Source organism: Otolemur garnettii, unplaced genomic scaffold (genome assembly GCF_000181295.1).
Source record: "Otolemur garnettii isolate 467f Iridium unplaced genomic scaffold, OtoGar3 scaffold00010, whole genome shotgun sequence".
Taxonomy (NCBI): Eukaryota; Metazoa; Chordata; class Mammalia; order Primates; family Galagidae; genus Otolemur; species Otolemur garnettii.
In genome coordinates this window covers 38,418,876-38,428,999 of record NW_003852405.1, presented here as the reverse complement: position 1 = coordinate 38,428,999, position 10,124 = coordinate 38,418,876, and positions in this window count along the sequence as shown.

The window sequence follows — 10,124 nt, the reverse complement described above, 5'->3', positions numbered from 1 at the left end:
AAATAAAGTGACTTAAAATTAGAAGAGATAAAATGTTAGAAGAGTTTGTGGGAACTGTAAAGTGTCATACGCACATGTGCAGTGACAACTTTGTCACAGCTGATTATTACAGTAGAGATTACTTAACCTTAATACTTAAGGCTTGTTGGTGCAGATAAGTGAATGGTTGGCAGATAAAGACAGTCAGTTGATGACAGACAGGTTGTGACAGAGAAAGTATCAAGGATACATTAAGATTGAAAAAGCAATTTCTTTTCTCCCTCTGATGCAAATCTCAGCTATTGAGAAGTAACTGGAAGTAGCTGACAAGTGCAGTAAGAACAAGAAAAGTGGATATTTGAAATGGAATTAATGAGTAAATAAATGTGGGATTTGTATATTTATAGCTCCAAATATAAACTTTAAGCAATAATTCATTATTTTCAAAGATTAAAATTTGGCTAATTAGAAAGTCAGAGAAGCTTCCATTAGCTGTGAATAGTAAATTTGACAATCCATCTGGCAATTGCTAAGGCAAGGTGAATTATGGGCTATATATCCTTCTAAATCATTTAGTAAAATGTCATTGCATGCCTACTATGTATAAAGTTCTCTGAGCCAAGCCCTGCTAATAAATGTAACCAAGCTAAACATTCTATAGCACAAAACTCAGGATATATGGGAGACTTGTAATTTTTAAGTTTTTCCTGATGAATTTAAAATTCTTCAATAGCCTCTGTTTCTATGAGGCAGAAGTGAAATATGCCTACATACATCAAGGAACAATATCTTTTTCAGTCAAATTAGTCTCGTTAGGTGAAATCTGCACTCATTAGGGTAAACTTTCATATGTCAGGGCATTCTTCTTTTCACCTACATCCAAGGCTAGTCAGTGAAGGACAACTTGCCTGCCCCTGGTGACAGCAGGTGCTGGACCTTTGCCAGCCTCTGACACGGTGCAGCCATTCAGCTCTCCTCCCTGGCATTTGACAAACATCAATTGCTACAGTTTTCAGCTAAAGAGACATCTGGTCTTTTGGGGGATGGCTCCAGCTGCTGGTATTCAGATGTATTTGTGTCTCTGGAACCGGTAGCCTTTCTACCATTTCCATCAGGTGGCTCATTTCCAAGGGCCCTCCTGGAGCTTTTCTCCCCAACCTCTCTAGGCATTAGAAATTCTATAGAGGCAGAACCAGGGAGCCTCTGATTCCAGTGACAGGTCTAGCCAATGATATTCTGGGTTGATAGTTGACATGGCTCATGCCCCTGCTTTCTTCCACAGCCTTCTCTAGGTCCACCTGGAGAATCTTCTGTCTGCCAATCAGGGCTTCCCATGACACCAGGGAGATCTCACATTTCCCACACTGCCATGCCCATCTGCTACCTCTGCTGTACAGCCTGGTGGTGCTGGGATCAGTGTGGGCTACCTGGTCCTTCCCAGAGAAGCAAGGACAAGTCCCACTCCTTCCTGTCTCTTCAAACCAATCTGCTGTATTCCAGTAACTCTTTAGCCTAGTGGAAATATCCTTTACTACTCACATCTTACTTTTAGGTGAAACTTTAGCATGTACAGGATGCATTCTCCACTAGTATTTCAGAAAGGAACCTGAGCCTTCAAGATCCATTTAGGCTTTTCCCTATGAGGAAAGTCTGTGTCCAGAGCTCTGTGCCTATGGCTCGTATTTCAATTACTTTTCCTTATCTATTATTAGAATGGTAAATACAGTCATAGATATGATCCAGGCAATTAGCTTTCCTTACTTTGATAATGTAAACAGAATTCTTCTGTTTATCCTTATTCTTTTTATTCAGTGAGTTAGGTTAATCTAATACTAAAAAAAAAAAGAAAATAAGATATGTATGTCTATATTAATTTATGTAGTACATATGTAATATGTATACATATATGTCTGTATATTTATATGCAAATACATAATAGCATGTATGTCTCTAAAGTATAGGTATATAGTACAGTGTGTGTGCACACATGTGTGTATGGGTAAAAAACACATGTAGATGCACATATACAAATACACATTTGGGTAAATATTGATATAAAAGTACTGAGGTCTGAGCCAAGGAGTAAGCTCCACACCCCTGTCTGAGATGTTTCCCACTTTTGTGCTTTTGTGTCTGTTGCTTCCCTCAGCCTGAAATGTTCTTCTGATCCCTTTCAGATGCCAAGTTCCTTCTTATTCTCCAACAACCAGCTCAAGATCTGCCCCTCCATTATGTTGTTACTGTGTGAGATTTCACTTAAGTATTTCTTACATACTTAAGAAGTGAAACTTGTGGAGTTTCTGTTATTCCACACACCTGTCTCCTTCCAAGACAAGGAGCTCTTCGAGTGCAGACCTGGGTCCCCCTCATGGCAGCTCTCAGGCACACAACACAGACTCAGTAGACACTTCCTGAATGTGTAAACCAAGTCCTTGGATGATCATTAAGACTGACCTGAAGGGCTGTAAAGACCTCCCCAGGCCGGGGGAGAGGGAGAGATGAAAGAATTCCAGCCTGCTCCAGGAAGGTATCTGGAAGATGGAGACTTCCTCCTCGGGGAATAGGAAATGATGTCATATGAATAGGTATTGGAAACCTTGGAAACCTAACTTGATAAAATGATTACTTTCTGAAAGTCAAAAAAATTCAGAAGCAGGTCAAGCTCTTTGAAAGATGGATAAATAGGCAGTGGCTTTGAAGCTGGACACTCCTGCACTTCCCATGTGGCAGATCACATGACCCTTCTGGACCTCAGTGTTGACACTTGTAAGGAAGGAAGACAAAGAGGATAGTGCCTGGCCTCGGGGCTAGGGGAAGGACTTTACCAACATGCTGTGTATGATATTAGTGTGGCTCAAGTCTGACCAGGAAACTTCACCTGCTTCCAAGTACTTAGAGCAGAGGAAATTTAATGCAGGGACTTAGGTGGGATCTGGAAGAACCGAGAGGGACAGGGAGGCCCAGAGAGCTGCCACAGCAGGAAGCTACACCCAGCCTCCTGCTACAGGGATGAAGGAGATGGAGACCTGAGCTCACTCACCGCAAGAGGAAATAGTGTCTGGGAGAAGCCGGCCTGTGGAGGGGCACGGCTGTGGCTGGGAGGATGCCTGGCATTCTTCCTGCTGCCCTCCAGTCTCCCACAGGCACTAGGCTGCTGTCTGGACCCAGGACTTAGACTCTTCCAGTAGAATGCAAAGCAGAAGCACAGAGAGAAGTGGGTCTCACAGCAAACACACAATCCATTAGCACAATCGATCAGTTAGGGCTCATTTTGGCCAGGAGAGAGTGAAAATTCAAAATAATGTGGCTTAAATAAGGCAAAAGCCTATATCTCTGTCAGGGAAAAGCCCAGGCAGGTGATTTAGGACACTTACAGCATTTACCCCATCAGAGGCTCAGGGATCTTCCCTCTCAATACTCCTTGGTGTGTGTCCTGAGCTCATGGTCCAGAATAGGGCATCGGGGTTCTAGTGGGGAGGATGGCAGGAAGGACAAGGAAAGAGGGAGAGAGGAGCACATGGACAAAGCAGGGCTATTTGAAGGTGGGTCAGCAAGTCAATATAATGAATGACTTTAACAAATGAAACAGAATGAATGATATCAGAGTGTGTCACAGAGTAAAGGAATTCCTACATAAAACTTTTGTTTTAGAAATTATGTATGTATGTATACCTGACAAAAATGTAATACAATATGTATTTCTTACAGTAGGAATGCTATCAAAAAAGTTCAAAGCCACTGCTGTAATGTTAAACTGCTCCAGTTCTGTTTCATCCCATTGGCCAGAATTTAGTCATCCGGCTGTGCAGAACTGGAGGAAGGGCTAGGAAATGTACTCTTTATTATAGGTAGCCACTAGCTCGGTTAAAAATTAAGATTTTATAATTATAAATGAAAGAGAACAGTAGGGAGTGTGGCTTACACCTGTTATCCTAGCTTTTTGGGAGGCCAAGGCCGGAGGATCACTTGACCTCGGGAGTTTGAGACTAGCCTGAGCAAGAGCAAGACCCCATCTCTGCTAAAAATAGAAAAAGTAGGCAGGCTCAGTGGTCCCTATAGTCCCCGCTACTCAGGAGGCTGAGGGAGCAAGATCACTAAAGCCTAAGACTTTGAAGTTGCTGTGAACTAAGATGATGCCACGGCACTCTAGCCTGGATGATAGATAAGAGTGACACCCTGTTTCAATAAATAAATAAATAGAGCTTCCATATTCAAGGACAATCTGGATTGCCCACCATATACACAGTCATTGTTGTTAATGTTACTGTCAGTAGTTGTTACTAACAGAAAGCCACATCACTCGGGGATGACCCTGGGCAATTTAACACAGTGACAACAAGTTGGATGCCTGGACCCACACGGCCTGGAGCTGGAGGCTGAGCACGTGGGAGGCACTGAGTCCAGCCAACATCCACTCTGGCGCTGAAGCCAATTGTCAAGCATACGGCAAATTGCCTCTGCTCTGTAGCAGCAGGCAGGACCTGGGAAGGAGCAGCCAACAGCCAGGGATGACTAACAAGGGACAACTTCAGGACTAGTGGGGCTCTTGAGGGAGGAAGTGGAGATGAAGAAAGAGCACTGCGACCAGCCCCCACCTCGCACCTGGAGACAGTAGGCCTAGACTGCTGGTTGGATGAATGAGTGAGGGACCAAAACACAGGTTTGTGAATAAATTGCTGTTTGGTGATAATTTTATCATGGTGCTGATGTGACATAAGAAATTACATTTCAATTGAATGCACTTTCAAAGGAAAACTATTGTCATACTCTTTCATTAAAAATGCATAACTTTTTCTTTCACTTTCTATATATTATGATTACTCTTTTAACACTAATTAAACACCCACCAGGTGCTAAGTGGGTGTTCACAGAACATGTGAATAACACTGTTTTTTGCTTTCATGGTGATGGGCAAAGAAACTGGGCAGAAAACTCAATAGGAAGGATGAAAGTTTGATGATCTAACATTAATTTTATTGGTATAGTACTTTTCATATTTGGAAATATGAAAAAGAGATAAGCCCTTATCTATGGTAGAAGTAGAAAGTAGAAGGCTTGTCTGGGTTCCTGCTTCATCTCCAAAGAACCTCATGTGTCTACCCAGAGATTGCTTTAGACAGGACACGTGATGCAATTCATTTAATGCCTTTCATCACCTGTCTGCCCCCTGTAAACATTTAGTGTGATATTTCAACAAACATTTGATAGTCTCCAGAATGTATCTATTTATGAATTTATTTATTCACTTATCCATATATTATTTTGTGTATCCCTCAATTCAATAAATGTTTATTAAGTCTCCATGCTGCTGAAAAGTAAAAAGACTGGAAACAAACTGCTTTTCTCCTAAAGGAAGTGAACACACTCTGAGGAAGAAACCAACACTAATAGGGCAGAGTGACAAAAGTGATGCCCAGCACAGACAGTTGTGGGGTTATAGGTGAAATGCCTATATGCCTCTGGCCAAAAAAGCCATTTGAGAGAGAGCAGTGAAAAGACTTTGTGGGGGCATACTTGTAAGAAACTGAGGCAGAATCCCATGTGGCCAGGTTGCTTGTGAGCCTAACATGACCAAGGCTTTGGCTGGAATAGCATTTACTGCGTTAAGGAATTAAGGTTGACTTTATAAGGCCAATAAAAAAGCCCTTTGGAAAACTGGCCAGATACCCATCAGTAACCTTTTCCTGATCCACATGTGGTAAGTAACGAAGGTCACTTGCTGATGGGTCTGGGAATGGAAATGTGCTCGGGGACCTCAAGAGAAGAGAAATTTACCCAATGCATATAGGTATCTAATGGCACAGATGAAACTTGGGCTCGTGAAAAACTTTTGAAAAGTCCAGCCTGAAAATTCCTTATAAAAGGTTTCAGCTAAAACCCCCTGACTTAAGGCCTACATGGGAGCAGAGGTTTGCACACAAATTCCTGTATGCCCAAGAAGTTTCTTTATGCCTTGTTTAAAGATCCAAAGTAACAGCCTCCAAACAGCAAGGCCAGCAAGAGCAGGTATTCAATCTACCTTGTTCCTCCATAGCCTCAGGCATCATCAGGTAAGAACAAAGAAGTAATGGCTAACAACATGTTCTCCATTAAGTTATGTTAAATTGGGTTATGTTGAAAGGGTTATGTCAAAATGTGTTATGTTGAGTGGATTATCAGAAGCTAATGTCAAAATGTGTTATGTTGAGTGGATTATCAGAAGCTAATCACGAGGTAGTCACATGATGTTTAAATGGATCAATGAGGTCATTGCTGTATTGTGGGCATGTACAAAATTCTCTATATAAACCAACTGCAAATAAAGAAGCTCGCCATTTTGCCTGAGCGAGCAGATGGTCACCTTTATTTAAAACACAATTGTAATAAGCATGCTTATGCTCCACAACATCGCTTTTCTGTGAGACCCTTAAGGCAACATGGGGTCATTAGGGAGAGGTGTCCACTGCATCCTGGTAGAGGGCAGAGTAACCAAGAGAAGCTTTGAGGGAGGTGATTCCAACTGAACCCCCCAAAGTGAGAATGCCCCAGATGGGTGGACAGGTGCAGAGAGACATTCTGAGAAGATAAGAGAACCCAGGCAGGGAAGTGCAGAACTAAGGGTGCAGCCAGAGATTTGAAAGGCTTGTTTCAGCTAATCCTGGAGGGGGCTGGGAGCCAGTGGGGGGTGGGTGGACAGAGAGATGCTTGTAGACCCAGATCAAGTAAGTGCTTAAGAATTTTCATTTCAGACCAGGCGTGGTGGCTCATGCCTGTAGTCCTAACACTCTGGGAGGGCAAGGCAGGTGGATTGCCTGAGCTCACAGGTTTTAAACCAGCCTGAGCCAGAGCAAAACCTGGTCTCTAAAAAAAAAAAAAAAATAGCCAGGTGTTGGGATGGGCACCTGTAGTCCCAGCTACTTGGGAGGCTGAGGCAAGAGGATTATTTAATCCCATGAGTTTGAGAGTCCTGTGAACTATGACACCATGGCATTCTAACCAGATGGACAGAGTGAGACTCTGTCTCAAAAAAAGAAAAGAAAGGAATTTCCATTTCATCTTGAAGAAATGTAGGAGAAATGAAATTATTTAATCATATTCAAAAAAGATAATTCAAGAATAACCTGTCTTAGTGTCCATACCCTCAGATTGCTGGGTGGGCTCCCAGTGTTGACAGGCCCTGTGAGGGGAAGTGAAAGCCCAGGTGTGACTGAGGTGACATTCCAAGGACTGGGTCCAACATGACTCATCAGACCTAGGGGTGCAGAAGGTGAGAATCTGCCATGAAGAGTAGACAGAAATGGACCGGGAAACATTGGGGTGCTGCCTGGCAGGGAAGTGCCAGGTCTCCTGGACTCATGTCTGAGGTCCCCATAACATGTCCTTGGAGAGTACTAGCAGAGGCTTACTGCAGCCTTGATGACTCTTAGCCACCCAGCTGAGGGTAAAGTTGCCGTGCTTGGAGCACACACTCCTGCAGGGGAATCCTGGATGCACCCAATGCTGTATCTGCCCTTTGTAAGCTCTTCACATGCAGATATTGCTCATGCAGTTACAAGTCCAGTGTCTGCCCTGGCTACCAAGATGTGAGCTCCAAAGAGCAAGGTGTGTACTGGTCATTTCCCTGCTCTTTGGTATGTTGCAAAGTCCTCAGCATGAGTGAATGATAAAGAATTTTAAAGTCTGAACCTGGTTTGACCATTTACCACCAAGTTACTCATATAATAATTTAAGTTCAAGTCAGTTAGATGACACTAATAAAATAAAACATCTAAGGCTGGGAGCAGTGGCTTACACCTATAATCCTAGCAGTCTGGGAGGCCAAGGCAGGAGTATCCCTTTAGCTCAGGAGTTTAAGACCAGCCTGAGCAAGAGCTAGACCCTGTCTCTACTAAAAATAGAAAACCCAGGTGTTGTGGCAGGTGCCCGTAGTCTCAGCTACTTGGGAGGCTGAGACAAGAGGATCATTTGATCCCAAGAGTTTGAGATTGCTGTGAGCTATGACACCATGGTATTCTACCCAGATGGACAAAGTGAGACTCTGTTTCAAAAAAAAAAAAAAGTGTGTATATATATATGTGTGTGTGTGTGTGTGTGTACATATGTATTATGCTAGATGGCATACATACAACACAGAGGTTGAGTGTAGGAAGCTCCTTTAGGAAGGGTATTGGAGTTGCAACCTTAAATAGAATAGCCAGGGAAGACCTCCCTTCACATCTGAGCACAGATGGGAAGGAGGTGATGTGCAGAGATATCTCTGTGGATGCTCCATGGATTCCTTGCATTTCTACATGCCTGTGAGCAAACCACCTATGGCTCTTTTGTTCTGGACTATATTTTCATGGATCTTTGTTTAGTGAACAACCTTAGTGGTTAGAGATAGTGTCTTTCTTTAGAGGGAAACAAAGGGAAATTTTTCTTTCTGTTCAGTATGTTAAAGATATCTTTTCTGGGGCAAAGGGCAATTTTGTTTGCATTTCATTATAAAAGATTTGGGTTATCTAACCTAGGGATTCCTCCTCTTTAGACTATCTGATGTGTGCAGGTGTCACCTGGCCTCTCAGCGCCGCCTGTGTGAATGGAGTTTGCAGGGCTGGCACAAAGGCAGGCACTCTGGCTCCTACTGGTCCTGTAAGCAATAAAGCCCTTTGCCTCTGACCCAGAAGTCTGTGTTTCCTGCCAGCATCCACAAGACTTGCCACCTTGCAATTAGGGCAGAGTCTTGGACCCTTCACAGTCCTTAAAGTGAAATGCCAATATTTCAAGGAGGAGTGCTGAGATTCAGGGAGCAGCACGTGAAAAGGGCCTGAGACACTTGCTCTATGCAATATTATCAGTCTTCAAATTCTGTTTCCTCCAGTAAAGTTCTTAAGGATAGCCTATCTTATTCATCTTTGTATCACTAGCATCCAGCAAAAATCCATGAAGTATGATGATTATTATTTCTTTCCTTTTTTTCTTTCAGGGAGAGGCACATGGTAAAGTGGCAAAAGAATGGAGTTAGGGTCAAGCAGACCCCGGTTTCCATCCCAGCTCTGCTGCTTACCTTGATCAAGTTGCTTAATTTTTCTGAGCACTGGTTTCCCTGTGTATAAAATTGTAATAATCTTGTCTTTTCTGTTCTGATGCATAAATGAGAGGACATAGGGAACACACTAAGAGGCCAAGAAATGATGTATTTTGTGCCTCACACAGCACCCGGCCCGTGACAGAATCTCAGCAACCTGTTACTATTATTCTACCTTTACTAGCTCCCAATTTGAAGGGAAATGGAAAATATTAGGGCACTGGCCTCAGCCAAAACCTGAAAAAAAAAAAAAGAAAAGAAAAGAAAAGAAAAAATTGGAAAGAGGAATGTGGAAAACAGAGAATCTGTGTTCTGGTATTCCATCTAGCATTGGTCACTTTCCTGTATTTAACTATGAATCATGCTTGCTGAGATTGGTAATCAGAGAAGTTAATATGTAAGTGGTAATTTCTGCCCTTGGAGTTGCTGTTCTCTTTTCCTCAGGGTCCTGAGTACACAGGTGCCATATCTTTGCTGCTGGTTATGGTTTTGAGTGGGAAGTCTGCCAGCAGCATTAGGCTAGGAATTGTTGCTAACTTGGGCTTTATTTCCACCTCAGGGCATGCAAAAAGAATCACAGTGGCTTGAAAACTCCACATTACTTTTCTGGAGATGGGGCTGAGAGCTTTTGGAGTATCTTGGCCAATAAGTACCCTGAGGTGGTACACAGCTGAAGTAGCTTTGCACCTTCAAAAATACGGAAGAGCTGTCAATTTCCTGAGGACTGTTGATTAGTTCTTCTTTAGCAGTTGAGGAACAAAACCATTATTGCATCTCCTTGCTCAAAATTAATGATTCACAGACTTTGTTAATTTTTTTTTTCCAATTCTTTGGTTCAATGTTTTTGTTTGTTTGTTTGGTTTCTTTGCTGGGTCAAGAACAGTGCTAGACTCTGGAAATGAGTAAGGGAGACACAGAACCTAATGAGTGTTTCCTCTCCAGGTGGCTGGTGGACCACACCTGGATGAACACTAAGGTAGAGAAACAGATTTGCAGATGGACCCTTGTACAGCTGCATGTTTCATTTGTTAGCTTCTGGAATGGAAGCAGATAAGAGATCTCTAACTCGATCACAAGCAAAGAGTGGGAAGAAGAGAAA